At 28.4% G+C, this 19,991-nt stretch overlaps 1 protein-coding gene and 1 long non-coding RNA gene across 6 annotated transcripts in view; one reads left to right on the top strand and one right to left on the bottom strand.

Moving 5' to 3' along the window:
* LOC142322388 (solute carrier family 52, riboflavin transporter, member 3-A-like) overlaps window positions 1-19,991 on the bottom strand; it is a 75,035-nt gene that overhangs the window by 17,190 nt on the left and 37,854 nt on the right. The window contains exon 1 of one of the 4 annotated variants that reach the window (XM_075361425.1): window positions 12,756-12,961. The exons of 2 other annotated variants lie outside the window; for them this stretch is intronic. The gene's annotated coding sequence lies outside the window, so the exon portion shown is untranslated. Of the gene's footprint in view, window positions 1-6,623; window positions 6,710-12,755; window positions 12,962-19,991 lie in introns of those variants that run through there. One more of the 4 variants, XM_075361423.1, reaches the window with a different exon arrangement.
* Window positions 6,941-19,991, top strand: part of LOC142322389 (uncharacterized) — a 66,665-nt gene continuing 53,614 nt past the window's right edge. For both annotated transcript variants that reach the window (XR_012755831.1, XR_012755832.1), the window contains exon 1: window positions 6,941-7,024. This is a non-coding gene — a long non-coding RNA (uncharacterized LOC142322389). The remainder of the gene's footprint in view (window positions 7,025-19,991) is intronic.

Here is a 19,991-nt window from a genome sequence, read left to right as displayed (position 1 = left end):
CAATTTGACCAAGAGGAACAAATTCCTTATGGATGATGCCTTTGATGTCGAAAAAAACAATCATCATGGACTTCATGTTGCTGCGAACTTGGCGTGCTTTTTTGGCCGCGGTGAACTTGGCGACTTCCACTGCAACGATTGCTGCTTAGTTTCAGGGTCATACCCGTACACCCACGTCTCATCACCGGTTATGATGTTGGAGATGAAGTTAGGGTCATCTCTTGCTGAATTTTTCAATTCACTACAGACAGCTACGCGATTTTGTTTCTGGTCGCTGTTCAACAGTCTCGGTACGAATTTTGCAGCGATGCGTCTCATGTTCAAATTGTCCGACAAGATACGTTGCACGGACCCATATGACATTTGTACGATTGCACAAACATCATGGATTGTTTGTCCACGATCTGCAACAATAGCCTCTCCCACTTTCGCGGTGTTGCGCTCATCGTCATCGACTGTCGTTCGTCCATCTTTGAATCGTTTCTACCACAAAAAAGTTTTACTTTTACTCACAGCATTGTCACCAAATACTTCCACAAGCATGCGATGGGTTTCTGCACCAGTTTTTTTAAGCATGAGCAAAATTTGATGCAGGTTCTTTGCTCCATAAAATCTGCCATTTATAACTTCGCCGAAGCAGTAAAACACAACGTTACACAACCGCACGAAAGTCAACAATGCAGCTATTGGAACACTGATTCACAAAGAGTACTGTTAGCCACATCTAGTGGCAGCAGGTCGTACCAGCATTGGTTCACGCGCTAAATTTAAATTTACCGAACTTTTGGGTAGCACCTCGTATAATTAATTAATATGACTATAATTTTAATATGTGAAGAAAATTGTTATAAATGTGCGATAGACAAAGGATCATTCAGCCATCTACTTCTAAAAAACCGCTGGGAAACGTGCTGCTAAATTTTTCCCGTATCTGTGTAAAGGTAAAATTTAATCCTTCTAATGATAAATTTGAAAAGAATTTTTAACCTTTGATTTTCACTTACTTCCGCAATTATTTAATAATTTTAAAACCTACAAAAAATAACTTTAACCTAAAAATGATTTATGTAAGTAAATAATTACAAAAATGTTTAAGAACTATCCAATTCTGCCCGCAAAATCAAAGAGGAGGGTTGTGCCCTTTCCAGGTTCCACATTACTCTTTACAAGAATTTCTGCTTTAATGCATTTTAATTTCAAAAGTCAGGGGGGATGAAAGATTAATTTTTTTTACATTATTAACAGTAATTAAGATAGACTTTTCACCAAACTTCACCTTGGTTAAGAAAGTACTTATAGTTTCCCTAAGGGATCATCCTACACAATTTGATTATTTTCTGGATATGGGAGTAATCATATGTTTTACCTTATTAAAATTAAAGTTCCCAGTGAAATTAATATTTAAATGTACCGACCTTGAAATAGTAATCATGGTTTAAAGGGAAACTACTGAAACCTATGTAAAATTTTCATAAAATTTAATGGCATCAATGCCCTGTACACATGAGTCACCACAATACCAACATATCAGATTTCATATTATGTAAAACAGATGTTTACATACATACACAAACATGCATTAAAAATTTGCATCCTAGTTGTCTTTTTTCCATTTGTACTCTGGGATCTTGAAACTCTGAGAAATACAACTAGCCACCCGACATTTTTAACCTATATATCTTCCCTTAATATGAAGTACTCGATCGTTTAATAGACAGGGAAATAAAAATTAAATAGTAATTATATCCATACAGATTTTTGAAATCTGGAAATAAATAGATTTTAAGTTCTTTAATCAAACCTCAAAAAATTTTATGAACGTGATAAAAATAAAAATGTTAATCAAATTATCTACATTAAAACAGAGACTGACAGATTGTTTGGAAGTATGTAGCATGGAACTACTTTTATAAATAACTACACCCTGAAAACTTATTGGATAATAGCTCCTGATTGATCTTCTTCAATTTAGCTGTAGTCAACTAGGGTGTATAATTTGAGATAAAGTATCATATCAGGTCCTGGATTCAAATTCCAGAGGAATTTGTATACAACTTTTATTCCATTTGCTTGTTGTTAGGTTTAAGTGAATCTCCAACAAACAAGATCATCAAAGTTTAATTTTTTTTTATTACTGTAAATTTCCCTAATAATTGTGGTCAATTTTTTATTTTAGAGCTTCTGTAAATGTTTTTATATTATAAACCCAATACAAATATTAGTGATAAAGAAAATTTAAATGAATTTACATATTCTAAAGAAAGGTTAATTTTGGAAAAAAAACTCTAACAAAAAATTTTTAATGTTATTTTATGTACAAACTAACATTCAAATTCTATAATAAAATATTAATCTGCTGTTTCTTTAGATCTATAAATAATTTGTATAAAGAACTGTATTCAATTTAATCATGCAAAATGATTTTTTTTAGATACATTGGTGCAATGTATAAAATTATTCAACTAATGCAAGGTTAAAAACAAATAAGGAGAATAGTAATTACAATTTTAAGTAGCTAAAAATGTAAATGCTTTCTGTACGCACAACTGATGATGTTTCTTCAATGAAAGTAAACTTGCTGAAAATACGAATAACTACAGAGGAGTAAATAATTTTATGTTAAATTATTTATTACACAGTTTAATGGAAAACTAAGAGTCAGTTTAATTTGTAAAAGATGTAATATAAACAATAAGTATTAATAAAACTTCTTCCATCAATAACACAAACGCATAACAATAATTATAACAGTGGTTTAATCTCTTTAGAAATGTTATTTTATCACAAAATTACATGAAATTAATTATTCTAGTTACATCATTTCTCTTAATTCCATGACCAAAAAAAACGATTTTCTGTATTATTATTTTTTTGTTCAACAATATTAAACAATATTGTAATCAAGAATATTGTGACGGAAAGCGAGTTTTACCGATATAGATGAAAATGGATCAGGATGAGAATCTGAAAAGGGCTGCTATAAATGTGATAGGGTATAAAAAGTAATAGAACAAAGAAAGAGTGGGTTATTAAAGCCATAGTACAGAAGATAGAAGAAAGAAGGAAGTGAAAAAATGTACACAGTGATGAAGGAAGAAAATTATACAAGCTTAAATAAGGAGTTTTGGGGAGAAGTTGAAAAAGCAAGGGAGAAATGAATGAGAAACAAGTGTGATGAGATAGAACAGTTGAAGAAAGAAGAAAATTTGACATAATGTACAGAAAGGCCAAGCAAATATGTTTTCAAGGGAAAGGAAGTGCACTAAGAATGGAAACTAAAAATAAAGATGGGACATTAGGTAGGGATTCTCAAGAAGTTTCATGAAGATGGAAAGAATACATAGGAGGGCTGTATGACCTAGAACACCAACCAAATGAAGTTAGCTTAGAGGAAGGGGCAAGACTGTGTGAAGAAGAAAAACGCTATTATATTCTGGAGGTAGAAGTCGTAAAAGCTTTAAAAGAAATGAAGGCCAGAAAAGCCTATGGGATTGATGAATTACTGATAGAAATTCTAAAAGGTTTGGTAAGTTTTACACTTAAGTAATGAGATTTATGAGAAGATAAATGGCCAACAGACTTCTTATTAAATGTGATGACACCAATTACGAAGAAAAAGAATGCAATCAACTGTGAGGAGTTCAGAATAATGGGAGTTTGTTGTCCCATGGAGCTAAGTGCTTCTGTGGATTACGAATAGAAGGATATCAAGTAGGCTTTCTGAATCAACTGCTGAAGAACAGTTTGGTTTTCAGAAGGGAAGGAGTACAGGAGATGCTATTGGATTATTGAAAGCTATTGGTGAAAGGTACTTTAAGAAAAGATAAGATGTGTATATAGTTTTCGTATATCTTGAAAAGTCTTTAGACCTTGTACAGTGGGATAAAAAATGACCATTCCAAAAAATAACAGTGTTGACTGGAAGGAAGGAAGGAAAGAAGGTTAATAAGTAGTTTCTGACTTGAACATGAAGTAAAAGTTCAAGTATGAAATGACTCAATGGAAGAAGGCAAGATTGGAAGGGGTGTTAAACCGGGATGCTGTCTTTCACCTACACTGTCTAACATTTACTTTGAGGATTATAGGAAAGTGCATGAAAGGGAAGGGAGGTGTGTGTTTTGGTGGGAAGAGGATAGAATGCATCAGATTTGCTGATGACATGGTATTGCTAGCAGAAAATATCAAGACTCTTGGAGAAATACTGGAGAACATAGAGTGTGTAAGGACTTTGGTATGGAAATCAATAAGAAAACTACATGTATGATGGTTGGGAAGGATAAGAAAAAAATGTTAGTTAATCTTGAAGGAGAAGAAACTGAAGAGGTGGAGTCCTTTAAACATCTTGGGAGCATTACCTATGATGACACAAGATGTACAAAGGAAATAATTAGAATTGCAATGGCAAAAGAAACTTTCAATATAAACAGAAATTTATTGTACAGTAAGCTTGATAAACATTTCAGGAAAAAGACATGACAAATTTTTTGTATGGATTGTAGCATTATACTTGGACATGACTGTCCAAGTATAATTGACTGTATGGACATGTATACTTTATGCAAGGAAGATGAGAAAAGATTAGAAGCTTTCAAAATGTGGAACTGGAGGAGGATGGAAAAGATAAAGTGGTGATAACTCTGACAGCAGGATTGTCTGGACACTAGAAAAAAATGAAATTAATGACGGAGGTCCCTCCTATTGGGTAAACCTGAAACTTATACTCTATCTTAAAACATATATATATAATAAATATTACTTGATTTTGTTCTTTTAAACAAATGAGCAATATGTTTATAATTTAAAAAATTCTTATAGCAAATTTTTATATTTTGTTCTTAGGTAAAAAAAAAGTTACTACTAACACAACAGTTTCTCTCTAAGTTAGCGTACAAATGTTTCTACCAAGATTACAACTGGACTACATTACTAACACTAGGCTTTTTCTTCAAAAGTATTATAAGGTACAGAGTGTTCAAAAATTAATGCAACCTTATGGAAGAATGCTTTGATGCTGGTTTAAATGAGGAAAAATGGGTTACACAATGTAGTAGAGAATATTCAGAAAACTTCACAGAAAAGTATGGTTTGGATGAATCACATAAGTTCTCCATCAAGCAGCTGTATGACAAGTTCCAAGAAACAGGGAATGTGGCAGATGCAGCCAAAAGTGGTTGACCAAAATACCAAAAAAGTTGATCGACATGCAAGCTGTATATTTGTTAGTCCCAAGAAGTCTGTGCAATGCCTATCTTAAAAAAATTAATGCAATAGGCTTAGGTCCAGCCTCTGCTGGTAGTGCCTACATGGCACTGCACTAGTATTTAAAGATGCATCTGTACAGAATTTGTATTGTTCACGAGTTGTTACCTACAGACACTGGAAAATGTGTAGCTTTCTGTCAGTGGTTCATGTCATCTGTAATGCTAGATGGGGCCGAGGATTGGTTTTGATCTGACAAGGCATGGCTCTACCTTGATGGATACATGAACGCATAGAATTCATGTATTTGGTGTACGGAAAATCCACACTCCACGAGTCTCCTCCGCACGGACAAAAAGTGTGTGTTTGGTGTGCAATCTCACATAAGCAAATCTCCGTACAATTCTTTCATGACACAGTGAACAGTGAGTGCTATATACAAATGGTGCAACAATTTGTAAACAACTTACCTGCAGAACAGCTACAGTACACATGGTTACAGTACAGTTCATGGTTTTCACATTGTACAGTGCACATGGAGCCATAGCAACAATGCTATGGCTCACACAGCCAACAACAATGTGACTTTCTTGGATCAGTGATTTCATGGACAAGTGATTTCAAAGGGGTTGTGGCCCCCTTGGTCTCCTGAATTATTCCCTCTTGACTTTTTCTTGTGGGGATACCATAAGGATGGGGATTAGAAGGATGAGTTTTGTAAGCAACGTAAGGATGCTGCTTACAAAACTCATCCTTACACCATTTACGAATTACAGAGCGAAATTGAACGATGTGTCACTGCAATTCCTCAAAAAATGTAACAACATGTATTTAAGAGCATGCAACATCATATTCAATTACGTGAATTGCATAATGGAGGCCGCTTTCAACAACTATTGCAACACTCATTTTCCCATAAGGTTGCGTCACTTTTTGAATATTCTGCATATGTTACGTTCATGAATTATGTAATTTGTCATTTATCCCATTTTATCAACTTTATGAGTAACAGTAATGAAATTAGATGGTATTGCAGTTACTTTTATTTGGTCTAAGATGTATAAAAGTAGTAGATGAAGGATTAAAACACTTCTAGGAATGCTTAGCAATTGAAAAGATAAACAAACTATCAAATTATTAACTGGGCTTGCAGCTTGTTACAAAACAGTACTACATACATACACACTTATCAGATGGCAATAAAATATTATTATAGAAAAAAATTTCATAACAAAATACAGGTGGACTTTTTTTGTGAGAAATTCACATTGATATAAGTATTAGTGCCAGATAAAATCTTCCTTACATTAACATTTTGCAACAACATATCAACGAGTTCAAAAAAATAGAAAATAAAAGTTAAATTTTTATTTAAAAATATCTGTATTAAAAATTTACTCTAATAAATGTTACTTTGTACTTACAAAATGTGAGTTATTAAACGTGTTTATTCTTGAAATATGTTCAATGAAGACTAGTAATTCACAAGAAAATAAAAATAATATAAAACGTGATCAATAGAAATACTAAATGACAATTTTTCAAAGCAAGTAATCATTAAATTAGAAGTGGATAAATAAAAAAAAAAAGTTGCATAATAAAAAAGAGCAGTGTAATAATACATTACTGATCATAAAAATTAACCGCAGATAACAATTTAAGTGTACTGTTTATCTAAAAACCTAATATCAAGGTTAATTGGATGTAATACATATATTAAATGAGATATGACAAGTACTGCTACATACATTAGAATCTAATAATTTGTTAATTAATTTAATGAAAGTCACAGGAAGAAATATTATAAAGTGATAATATAAAACAGGTATGTTATTTTCATTCAATATAATTTGTGATATAATATTAAATAATTCATTTACATAATAAAGGCTTGCCTACAATAGCAGTTATTGAATTTTAAATTTAGAAAGGCATAGTGCAATAATTTATCATTGATTCAATTGGAAACTATAATTCAGAATTGGTTCGAATTCAAGAATAAAATTCTTAAAAAAACATCAGTCCAATCTTAACTTCTCTTTATACATTTAGATCTGCATATTATGTTGGCAATTACAGTTTATAAGTATTTATGTGTGTATGTAAATATATATATATTAAAACTTAACAAAAACAATTCTTTTGTTATTCTAATTGTCCATATTCTCCTCTGTACTAATATCACAAAGACAAAAGTATAAAAACTGTTTACCACCAAGAGTACAGAATTTGATAATGCTTTTTACCTTACACTTATTATTATTTTTTTTAATAGTGCTTTTGAGGTTTTCCCTCATCATCAGTTAAACTTTTTCTTCACACATTAAATTCAAACCATTAAAATTACAACATATAAAAATATGTAGTCATAAATTAAAAAAAAAATAATTAAAAATTTTTTTATTATCTGGCTAGCCAGACATACGATAATGTAACTGATCATGAGGGAAAACCTCAAAAGCGCTATTAGAAAAAAAAAGTATAAGGTAAGAAGCATTATCGAATTCTGTACTCTTGGTGGTAAACGGTTTTTATACTTTTGTCTTTGATATATATCTAAAATTCTTCTTTCTGTAAATGTTCCTAGGTATGAGGAAATGTACAGGATTATTATAAGCATGCAGGCATGTCAGACCCAAATCATGTGCTAGTTTAATGAAACAGCAGACTTAAATTTCAATTGTGTATTATCCAATTTCAAAATTGAAAATTTTCAAACTTACAATTCTTAACATTATCAAACATAATAATAGGAGAGATTCTTCCAAAATATTTTAGTGAAATGGGGTTGCACTGATAAAAGTACAAAGGCTGTGAGTTTGACATATTTGATTTACTATAAAATTTATTGCTGGTGGGGATCTAATTGAACTATAAGCGGTTGGTATTTTCAGAGGCAGCACAATTCTGAGGATAGGCAAGGTAATTCCTTTAGAAATCCTATAACATCCTTGAATGGAACTTAGATTTACAGTGAAAAAATAAATTTTTTTATAGCATATATTTAAGTTGGTGGATGGAAACATAATTCTGCTGCTTCCATCTGTAAAAAAATGGTCAAATCTCCAGAGGGATTGTAAATGTAATGGGAATCTACTGCCTGGAACAAAGGGTGTGGTTGTTTGTCTTTTACTGTAATTTCTCTGAGAATGGGTCATCATCCTTTCTTTCATCCTATTTTCTTACTCCTGATCCCTTCTTCTAAACTTTTGATTCTAATGAATACCAGTCTGGTCTTGCTGGATCTAAACCCTAGCCAGTGCAACCTAGATGTGTTCTAGGAGAGAACTCAGTTTCCTGTCTGATAGGTAAACAATAATCTTAATGGCTAAAGGGCTTATTGCATAAAGCTAGACTTCCTAACCCATTTGAAATACAAAATACAACAGCATGAACTGAAAATTTGTTATTACGATAATTATTATATTCTCTTTCACATCTTGGATTAATTCTTGGGTAAAGTATATTCCAACATATGACAACAAATAATTTAATCACCCATGAATACTAAATATTTGTATACAATTTTAATTATTATTGAAACTTATTAATTAGACTGCTGAGCTAAAATGCATTAAAGTTAACTACAAAATTTAGATAAAATTAAAGTTCTTTATTTCCATTTAAATACATCACCGCAACAATACCAACAGTTTTGTATAAAGTTTGCTCAGAACAGAAGATTGTACTATGCCAAGAATTATGGGGCAAATTTCTCTTTTCTGTTTAGCCTCCAAAATCTCCGTAACGTATTACGAATGAAGAGGATGAATGAGGATGATATATACAATAAATGAAGTGTAGTCTTGTACAGACTCAGGTCAACCATTCCTGAGATGTGTGGTTAATTGAAACCTAACCATCAAAAAACACTGGTATCCATGATCTAATATTCAAATCCATATAAAAGTAACTGCCTTTACTAGAATTTGAACCTTAGAACTCTTGACTTTGATATCAGCTGATTTGCGATGACAAGTTCATCAGTAGACCAAGATCTAAATTACAGGCATAGTGGTGCTGATGTTTTGTATACTGGTTAAATGTAGAAATGGATCAGTCAACCCAGCTTTTAACGTAATGACCTTACAATAAGATAGAAATATACTCAATGAAAGGATACTTCATTTAATTAAAAAAAAAAAGAATTACTTTTAGTCTATTTTTAAATACCTGTAAATTATGGATTGGGAAAGGAAAATTAAAATGTTTAATTAATATTAATAACAATAGTTATTATCAATTAATTATCATAAGAAGTTAGTAAGAATACTTCTATTGCAATACGAAATGGAAAATTTGTCAACAACGAAAATCATATACTGGAAGACACAAACATAATGGGTTAAATGACTGTATTATTTGACCTAGTTTAACATTTTTCATGGTTTTAATTTAACAATAATGAATTTTACCAACTCATTCATTTTAATGTTTTTTTATTCTCATTACAAGTGATAATAGCTAATATACTCATGAACAGCTAATATACTCATGAACGTGGGTGCTTATGCATGTATAAAAGGCAAGAAAAATATTTTTATACTTCTTCATTCTACAGTTTTTAAATATAAAAAAGATGATTTGTCTCTATCCTGTTAACACAACATCATTAAATTGACCAAGTATTAGTTTTGTTAAAAATAATGCTAATCAAGGACCCAAACAATTAAGTACAACAAATCTTCAGAAAATTAAGTATTCTGCAAACAGAATGTTAAAGAAATAACTTTAGAGATAATCAACATACACAGATTCCTGAATCTTTCTGGCCATCTATATATAAATTATACTTTTAACTACCATAAGTCACTTCATCACAATAAATGCTAGGGAGGTAGTAAACTGCACTTCCTTGCATTTAGTAGTTCACAACTGGAACACTCACAGAATTAAGAGATCGCCTGCAGTAATCAATGCAAAGGAAAATCGAATAATCATTGTATTTATAAAATCTTTTATAACTATTTTCTTGATGTTCTATTCATACAAACTTTTTTTTTTATAATATGCAGCATGTGAATCCAGTTTATTTTTATTAATCAGTTCAATTTTTTATACATACAATAATTAATTTTTTAAACAATTAAAAAAAAAATTGAATGTTTTTGTTATCAGTAACTGTAAGAATTATTATTAATTTATTTTAATGTAATATATTTGTTTATTTTACTTTAAAGTTCAATTTTAGATAAATTTAGTTCTCCAGTATTAACAAATTACAAAAAAAGAAGAAAATAAGGAGGTTCTTAATTTTATCAATATTTTTTTTTAATAATCAATATTTTTCTTCTTTATGAGAAGAAAAATGCATTTTTCTTTACTCTACCCAATTGGTTAGATCTGAATCATCCTTACAGATAGATTCAGATCTATCATCCTTTTTCTCTTTATTATGTAATTTAACATTCAAATATTTCACAAAAAATTTTAATCTTTAGTTTTTCCTAGAAAATCGTAAGGTTAAAAAATATATATTTCTGCCTTCCAGAGAGCCTTATTAAGTAAAATTCTTCCTATGTTGTTTCTCAAATTCTTTGTCTTATTTTTATTAAGGTGCCAGTTTCTCACCAATGAAATTCTTAAAAAGATTTTTTTCCAAAGGCAGCATCTTTGTTCATTCATAAATAAAAATACAATTTAAAAAGTGTAAAATAAAAATTTGAAAAATTAACTTGTAAAAGAATACTTTTCTTATATATTTTATCTAATATATATAATGTTCATATTGTGTGCTATTTTTATCTATATTATTTAATGCTCAATTAATTATACTATAATATATTGTTATTACCTAATCAAAAGGATGGCTGATATTTTATTGATATTTGTTATTGATAATGACAGATTGGATTGCTAGTTTATTTATTATTATCTTTATTTTATATTTATGTCTAGAAAATGTACAAAATTATTATATTCCTTTATATTTTTTCATGGAAGTAATTTATTTAATTTATTGAGAATTTTTTTGGGGTATTAAGATTATTTTTTATTATAAATAAACAAATCATCCATGAAACGATAATGTAACATTTTGTTTTATGGACATTTTTAACATAATACACTCTGTTTTTCATAGATGAATTATTAAGAATTGTATTTATGCATACATGCGATTATGAATATTATTACAATTTTAATTAGAGTTGCATATTCGTCATGTTTTAAAAACATGATATTTATAATTTAAAAGATTTCAATATGAATAAAGGATTTTATTTAGGAAGCACTCTCTCTCTCTTTCATTCTCTCTCTCTCTTTCATTCTCTCTCTCTCTCTCTCTCTCTCTATATATATATATATATATATATATAAACTTAGTAAATAACATTTTATTTATATGAAATTATAGTTTTTGTAATTAAATAGTTATTAGCCCTTTTTTTTATATAATTTTAAATACATACATACATATATATATTTAAAGTGGATTCTCTCCCGCACATTTTAAAGGGCTTTTAGGGAGAGTGGAACAGTGTTTTCCAGCACCTAATGGTTCTGAAATTCATGGAATGTCTTAAAGAATATCATCCTGGAAATTAATTGGCATGAAGTAAGAATATAATGCTAAATGACAAAACAACATTTAATAAAGTAATTTTTGTGGATCTTCAGAGACAATGTAGTTTTATTGCATGATGTTAACATTTATTAATGATTAATCGCTAATGATCATAATAGGAGGTGGTACTTAAAGAATTGATACATACATGCATTATTAAAACAGAAATGTTTTACCCTAATATGTCTTATAACACAGAAATTTTGATTAGGAGAATAATTTTTAATTAAAATAAATAAAAACCTGATAGTATTAATAAAAAAAAATAGATAATATTAAAAAATTCTTCTCTAATTTGACTTTTAAAAGAAAAATTCTCACTTTTATTTTTAAAAAAACAAGTATCTTGTCTTTAAGTTTGCAAGAAATGTAAAAATATGAGAAATCTGTATTATGAAAAAAAATTAGAAAAGAAATGATGTTACATAATTGCAATCTTAAGCAGGCAATTTTTTAATACATATTATATTTTTAACCTAATGTTTTTTATATTTCTTGAAATTTTACGTGTTTTCTACGTTTATTGCAATTAATTTGAATACAGAATGATTTCAGGAAATAAATCCTACAATATACATTCAACACTACAGTATAACTGTCCAGTACTAAGTGATTATGACAATAGATTAAAAAATAAATTCAACTGTTTATATGACCATGTAATCTTCATTAGAATGTAAAAAATCAAGCTTTATGCTTGATTTGGAAACATTTTTTTGAAGTCAGTTAAAAATAGCAAATTTATATAAATAGCAATATTTTGAGAACGACAAAATATATTCTTTAATAAATGTTTTTATTTAAACATTATTTCAACTTCACCATCCAAAAAAGCCTGTTTATGAACAACTGTTAATTTAAAACCTTAATGTAAATAGTAACAAATAAATTTATTTCATAAATTGGTATATAAAATATATAAATTTAATAATGAAATCATGATTTGCAGATTTTAAATTCATTTTTTATAATGATCTACAGAATAACATACCTTTGTATCAGATTCCTCAACTATTCTTGCAGATATACCTCTAAACAATAAAAGACAATGGTATCGGATAGATAACAAGTGGCTTAATAATAATATTGCATGCAGTACAAAAATAGATTATTCTCGATGATAATAATAAACAAACTGCTCCAGGCACCGCAACCAAGGATGAGTCAATGAGCAAATGAATTAATAACCGACAGTATATGCACACATACAGGAGAAATAACAATTACAGAATCCACGCTAACAGATTTCAACAACACATGATATATATCGTATTGAAACAATTAAACCATTGAGATGAATGAATATAATTATATTTATATGTAGCAGAATATCATGAATATATTGTTAAAAACACAGAACAATACATTCTTTCATGGCTGTTGATGTTTAAATGTTATAAAATTACTGAATATTATTCAGGCAAGTTTAGTTAAAAATGAAAATTTAATTATTTCTATTATTAGACCATAATTTATCTTAATTTTAAAAATGAAAATTTAATTATTCCTCTCATTAGACCATAATTTATCTTAATTATTTTGTTTAATAGGCTTATTTTTAACTGTTTATTTACTATTTAATAATTAATGTAATGATATTTTTCATAATTAAATGATAAAATAATCATTTTAGAATAGAATAAGAGCCATTTACATTTCATTATTATTCAGTACCAGCAAGTGTATACCAGAAACTATTATTATTTCATTCAATAATTCTATCCAACAATGAAATAAAAAATATATTTTGAAAATTTTTCACATAAACTTTTTGAACAAGTACCGAGTACCTTGAACAAATATCTTGTTGAACACCAGGTTGAAATACCTTGAATAAATTTTCCTAAATTTGTAACTATTTGCATTTCGACATCCTCAGGATAAAAGTAGATGTTAAAGGCTTCTAAGAAACAGAATGAAAAGTATAAATAAATTTATTGTTGTTTACTACAACTTGTGAAGCTCTTCTCTACTTAAGTAAATTTATCTTTAGTCAGGTATCAAATGAATATCCTACATTTTTCTTGGCCCTAGCATCATCCTTTATTTCCTAAGGGCTACTTCCCTTCCAAATGTCTGTAAGCATCTCAGATCACCTACCTCCATATCCTTAATTTTTTTTAACTTTTCCATTTTCTGTTATAACTAAAAAAATTTCCCAAATAATTAATCTATTCTACAATCTTTCCTTCCAGCGCCATAATTACACAACTTTCTTTCTTACAAACTTTTATTCATTTTATACTTTTTCTACGTCGATCATTCAGAACTCCTTCATATTTATAATATTTTTCTCAGAATGAACTGCAGTTCTTCCTATGTTTTTGCTTAAGTAAAAGCTACCTGAATGAAATTAGGAATAAAATTTTAATATTCATGTATGATGATGGATTATAAAGTCAAAAATCGATGTTTAGAAAATCAGGTCAAACAGCATTGCCAACAAAACAAAATTAAAAGTTTGATAAAAAATAAACAAGATTATACTAAATAAAATGTAAAAACCAAACTTTCTAAATAAAGTATACGAAAAATATTTCCAGAACAGTTTTTCATAGCCTTTGAGCAGTTCTTTAACGAATGATGGTGTTGCAAATGATATGGTTGATGATACCTATTTTGAGATGGTTAACATACAATCAAACAGTAAACTTACAGTAATAAATCTTTCCTTGATTATGTAATATTGTTGCATGTTATCAGTTGGATAAATAATAAATTTACAGAAAGTAATAAAAATTAATACAAAATTGAGAAGCGATTATGAGAATGAAATTAAAATCACTAAATCAATAATAAACTTTAATCAAGAATATTTAAATCAACTATTTACAAAAAAGAAACTAGCTTACATTTGTAACAATTAATTTTCCCATCTTGCAAAATTGTTACAGTTTTAGTTACATTAATACATGGTATAAATTGTGCAAATTAATTACACTTAGATGACTTCCAACACAATATGACTGCACTGAAGATTTTGCACTTGAAGCATGTTCTTTGTTGACAAGCTGTGCTTCACATTCATATTACTGTGAACAGACATAATAATAATATGTGGGTAACATAAAATTCCACAGTAGTGTTTGAGACCAATAGGCAACGGTGAAAAGGTAAACATTTGGTAAAGTTTAATGAAAAATAATGTTGTTATTGGGCCACTCTTTATTGCTGAACCTACAATCACAAGCAACAAATATGTAGCATACTGCAGTTTTTTACGTTCCTTACTTTGAAGATTATCAAGCAGGATAGCAGTTCAATGAGATATATTTTCACTGCCCTGGGGACTTGAGCGCACTTTTATACAACTTTTCAACAACTCATGTCTGGGTAATTCAATATTCTGGCTGCCATACCCACTTCAAATACTTAGTTTGATTTCTTCCACTGAGATTATGTCATTGATATAGCCTATACATCTTTACTGACATTGGAGACAGTAATATTGGGGAGCCATTACTCGATGAGACCAGAGATTTTTTAATAGATATTAACAACCAGAACAATTACTGCTGTTACTGCAATCTTTTCACCAGAGATGCTTGTTTGTGCATAACAGAATTTAAATATCACACAAATGTGATCAGCTCTACAAAATGTAACTGCATAGAGGTAACTGATATTGTTACAGAAATCTGGTGAGTTTAAATGTAAAATTCATTTTGCTAACTACAATAATTATATTATGCCATTTTTTAATCGAAGAAACACTAATGGAACACTATGCATTTTGATTATGTAATGCTATTGTGTTGTTTTTGGCAAATTTACATTAGTTTTAAATTTCATATTTTTCTTTTTATGAATTGATGTCTTTCTTTCTTCTATGTTGTTTGTTATATATATTCTTTTTCATTCTGGTAATACATTAAAATACAAATGTTATATGATAAAACAATATTATGTGTAACGTTTATCCAACAAAAATTACGATGAAATTGTAAACCGTATGTTGTCTCACAGATATCATTTCTTTCACTCAAAAATTTAACAAAATGATACTGATATCAAAAAAAGTTTAAGAGACTACATTTCTATTATCAAACTTTTATTAATTTAGAATTAAAAAAAAAAATACATGTTAAATATATGAACAATATATATGCAATAATAAATAATAAAAAAACTGTTTAAGGGTTCCATATAATAAGCAAAAAATAGAAAGATTTGTTACAAAACTCTTACTGGCCCAATTTCATTTATTAAACAAACTCATATAATTAGTAGGGGTAGTATAAACTCATTATCACAATTCTGATTATATTTGACAATTATAAATTTGCTGTCACAAATTTATCATTTATTAACATTTATTCATTGCTTATTAATGAAATTGGGTCAATAATATTTTCTAACAAATATTTCCTATTTTTTGCTTATTATACGAAATGCTTAAAAATTTTTTATTATCTATTATTGTATATCTATTGTCTATTACATGTATTTTTTTTTAAACAAAATTCTAAATTAATAACAGATTTTGATAATAGAAGCGTTGTCTTCTCTTATAACCTTTTTTGATATCATTATCATTTTGTTAAAATTTTTGAGTGGAAGAAATGATATTTGTGAGACTCTTACCATACGGTTTACAATTTCATTGTAATTTTTGTGGATATAATTGCATTTTGTTAATTATTCTTTTACCTTTTTTTATGAATTATTGGTTGTTATCTTTTGCATTTATTATTAAAATTTATTGCTTTTCTAGAACAAACAGGTATACATTTTTTTGAATTAATTGGCCAATTTTTTTTGTTGATAGTCATATCAACAAAAAATTCATTTCATGCCATATTTTTCCTTTTTTCATAAAACTAGTATAATGACCTTCACGAATCGAAGATCCGTGATGTAATATTGTACTAATCATTTAGTAAGTGTAATCCTCAATTTTTATCGTATCCATAGACACACTTTTTATATTATCATTAAATGAACTTTTTATATTTCTCCATCAATTATTCAAATAGTTCTTATCGTAGAATAAAAATTTTACCAATTGAATTTATTCCTGTTTCATGTAACAAATCTTTGATGCCACATTTGCAACACTTTCCTACTGGTCATGATTTTGGTATTTTATTAGCAGTTATAATCTCTGGTAAACTAATACTTTTCTTTTTTTCTTTTTTAATGAAGTGATGGGAATTAAAAAAATTGTTTCATCTTCAGTACTTTCATTTACATAAGAGAATTTACTATTAAAACAAGCTGTAGCATATTTTCTTTTTAATTTTATTATTTCAAATACATTATCAAGCTTTTGTACTTTACCTAGCACTATCAAGTACTGCTACCTAACGGTGCGATTCGTAAACCCACCTTTTTGAGGAAAAAGTAACATATTCAAGTCCCGTGGTTCATCAAACGGAAGAAAAAAGTTGACTAACAAAATATGAAATATTTTTTGAAAGTATTCTTTATTACACATCTAATTGAACTGAAATATAATGTTCTCATCCTTATTTTTTAATTTTTTCCCCATTTTCATTTCACGTTTAGGTTAGGTCATGTTTAGAACTTAAACATAGTTCGTTGACTTCGTCATGCCTCCAGTTTTCTGCAGACTCATATCACCAAAGTCAACACATAATCTAAATCACATCTGATGTATTTTAGGAGTTTACCAGATAGGGTGTTACCAACATCATTTTTAGAACGTTACCTGCTAAACTAATAATATATATTAAATTAATAGTACAAAACCAAACTGAGAATAAATAAATAAAAATATATATAATTTATTATACATATTAATTATAAATAAAGGCCAACATATATTTAGATCACCTGTAATAAGCAAAACATTATCAATAGAGAATAATATTTTATTTCAGAAAAAATTGAATACTTCAGGTAATAGTTATGATAAGCCACCAAGGAGGGGGTGAGTGTGAGGGAGAGGGAGAGGGAGAGAGCGAGAGGGTGGGGCATATGAGTCATGCTATTACATGCTGGCACTGAAATTTATTTTTTACATTTCTCATGTGATTTTTTCATAATTTTAATTGCAAACTATTAATCTTTATTTAAAATTCTTTATTAGCAACCTAATAATTTTAATCTTTTTAAACTGTTTACAATTTTGTGAATTACTGATCAATGTATTTTTTAGGTCATTTATTATGTGTAACTATAGTTTTTTACATTCTTAATATAAGTGGAAATCAATTTTTACTTCCTTGTATAAAGGAAGTATTGTAATTGCGAATAATTACGGTTTTAAGCATTTCAACGGAAATGCTGTAGGATGTTGAAATTTTGGATTTAGGACTGTTGTAATATCTAGTTGTGCACTCCCCTTTTGATTGTAATCGACTGAACCGAAAGTGTCCAATAAAGCCCAAAATCAAAAATATCTGGATTTTGGACTTTTTTTTTAACTGCAGTAATAAGCCCTCATTGAAAGCTTTTCAACGATATATCATAAGTGATATATCATAACGATATATCATAAGTGATATATCATAACGATATATCATAAGTGATATATCGTTCATTGATATTGTTTTCATTGGTTCAAGAGTTATAGCCAAATGAAATTTTAATTAATAAAATATTTGAATGTTACAAGGCATATCGGTTCAAAAACGACTTCATCCTCTATTTTTTTTAATTTAAATATATTGATTTATTAATAATTATTAACCTCTGATTGTAAAAAAATTTTACAATAAATAATAGTTCAGTAATAAAAAGTTATTAAAGTAATTAAAGTTATTAATGAAATAAAATTTTATCTAATTTTCATTAAAAAAAAGTGTATATGTAATTTAATAGGCGTACAAGGAAGTTATGTGGTGTCCACATCAGATTTTTTTTTTTTTTATAAATTTTGCCACTTGAAAGAAAACGTTTAATGGCAGTCTTAATTAAATTATTTTTATACAATACTTTTTAGAGTAAATTAAGTGGTCGGTCAATCTTATTCACTGTATTTTTTAAATGGAAAGAATTTCGTAGGAAATATACACGGTACGATCATGAAAATGTTTGATGTTCATAGTTCCGATTTTTTCCAAATTGTGTAACCGAATTTGATTATCAGGGCAAGCAATATAAAATACGTATAAACACGTAAGTAATATAAGTCTAATCAACATGTCGCATACTATCTAAACCGTTATTAATTCATTTTATAATTAGGGGTTTTCCGTTAAATCGATTATTTTAAACATGAATCATCCGTCATATCAACAATACGTGTAAAAAATCAACCGGCTTAAGAAGATATTTTTATGTAAAACATTTGGATGTACAAGTAAATTTAAATGTAATTTCTTTTTAAGTGTAAATTTTTACGTAATAAATAAATAATAAGCAAACATTTTAACAACCTACAAAGTAAATTACGTATAATTTTGATCAGTACACGTCACCATTTTTTCTTGACAGCTTTATCTTTCCTTTTACCGCGAAGGACGTCACTATTATACTGGTTTCAAAGGAAACGATTACGTAACTACTCACTGATTAATCTGTAATTCGTAAAATGAGGGCCACGTAACAGAAACATTACGTATTGTGTATCTCGGCCTGCTTACACTTGCACTGATTTGGCGGTTATAATTCCGCAAAAAAATACACACACGGAACGGATTGTTTTAAGGGTTAATATATGGATTTTAAGATGAAAGAAGTTATTTTTAATTTGGTCCCAACTTTTTAAAAGTCAAAAGTTTTAAAAGAATTGGACGATTTTTTTTAACGTGTTTAAAAAATTATAATGGATAGGTTTACATTAAATGTTGCTCGTAACAAAAAAAAGTGGTCAACGCAAAGAGAAAAACCAATATCTTAGTAAAAATAAGGAAATTAAAGCAGAGAAACGACGTTAATTACCATCAAACGTCAGCTATGCCTAGAATGCGGATATGAATAAATTTTTATCCAAGTTTTCTATTTAAATTTGTTTAATTTTTTTGTGAAAATACATTAAAACTCTAAATGGTATTAAAGCATATATCATTACCTAGTAATTAATGAATACAAAGCGATGATGAAAAATGATTAAAACAGAACCACTGAGGAACTCCAAATAAATCAAACCCGAATGTTTTTATGAATCCAAAATCTTTTTGATGCGGGGTTTTTAAACTTTTTTATACAATTTTTTTCACGAATAAACATAGAAAAAATAAATATAGCAACCGATATCAATAATAATTACTCATTAATACAATTAATTTCATTTCTATTGGATATTATTAAATAACTAACG

Source organism: Lycorma delicatula, chromosome 3 (assembly GCF_047948215.1).
Source record: "Lycorma delicatula isolate Av1 chromosome 3, ASM4794821v1, whole genome shotgun sequence".
NCBI lineage: Eukaryota > Metazoa > Arthropoda > Insecta > Hemiptera > Fulgoridae > Lycorma > Lycorma delicatula.
This window is presented reverse-complemented; position numbering and strand designations above follow the sequence as displayed.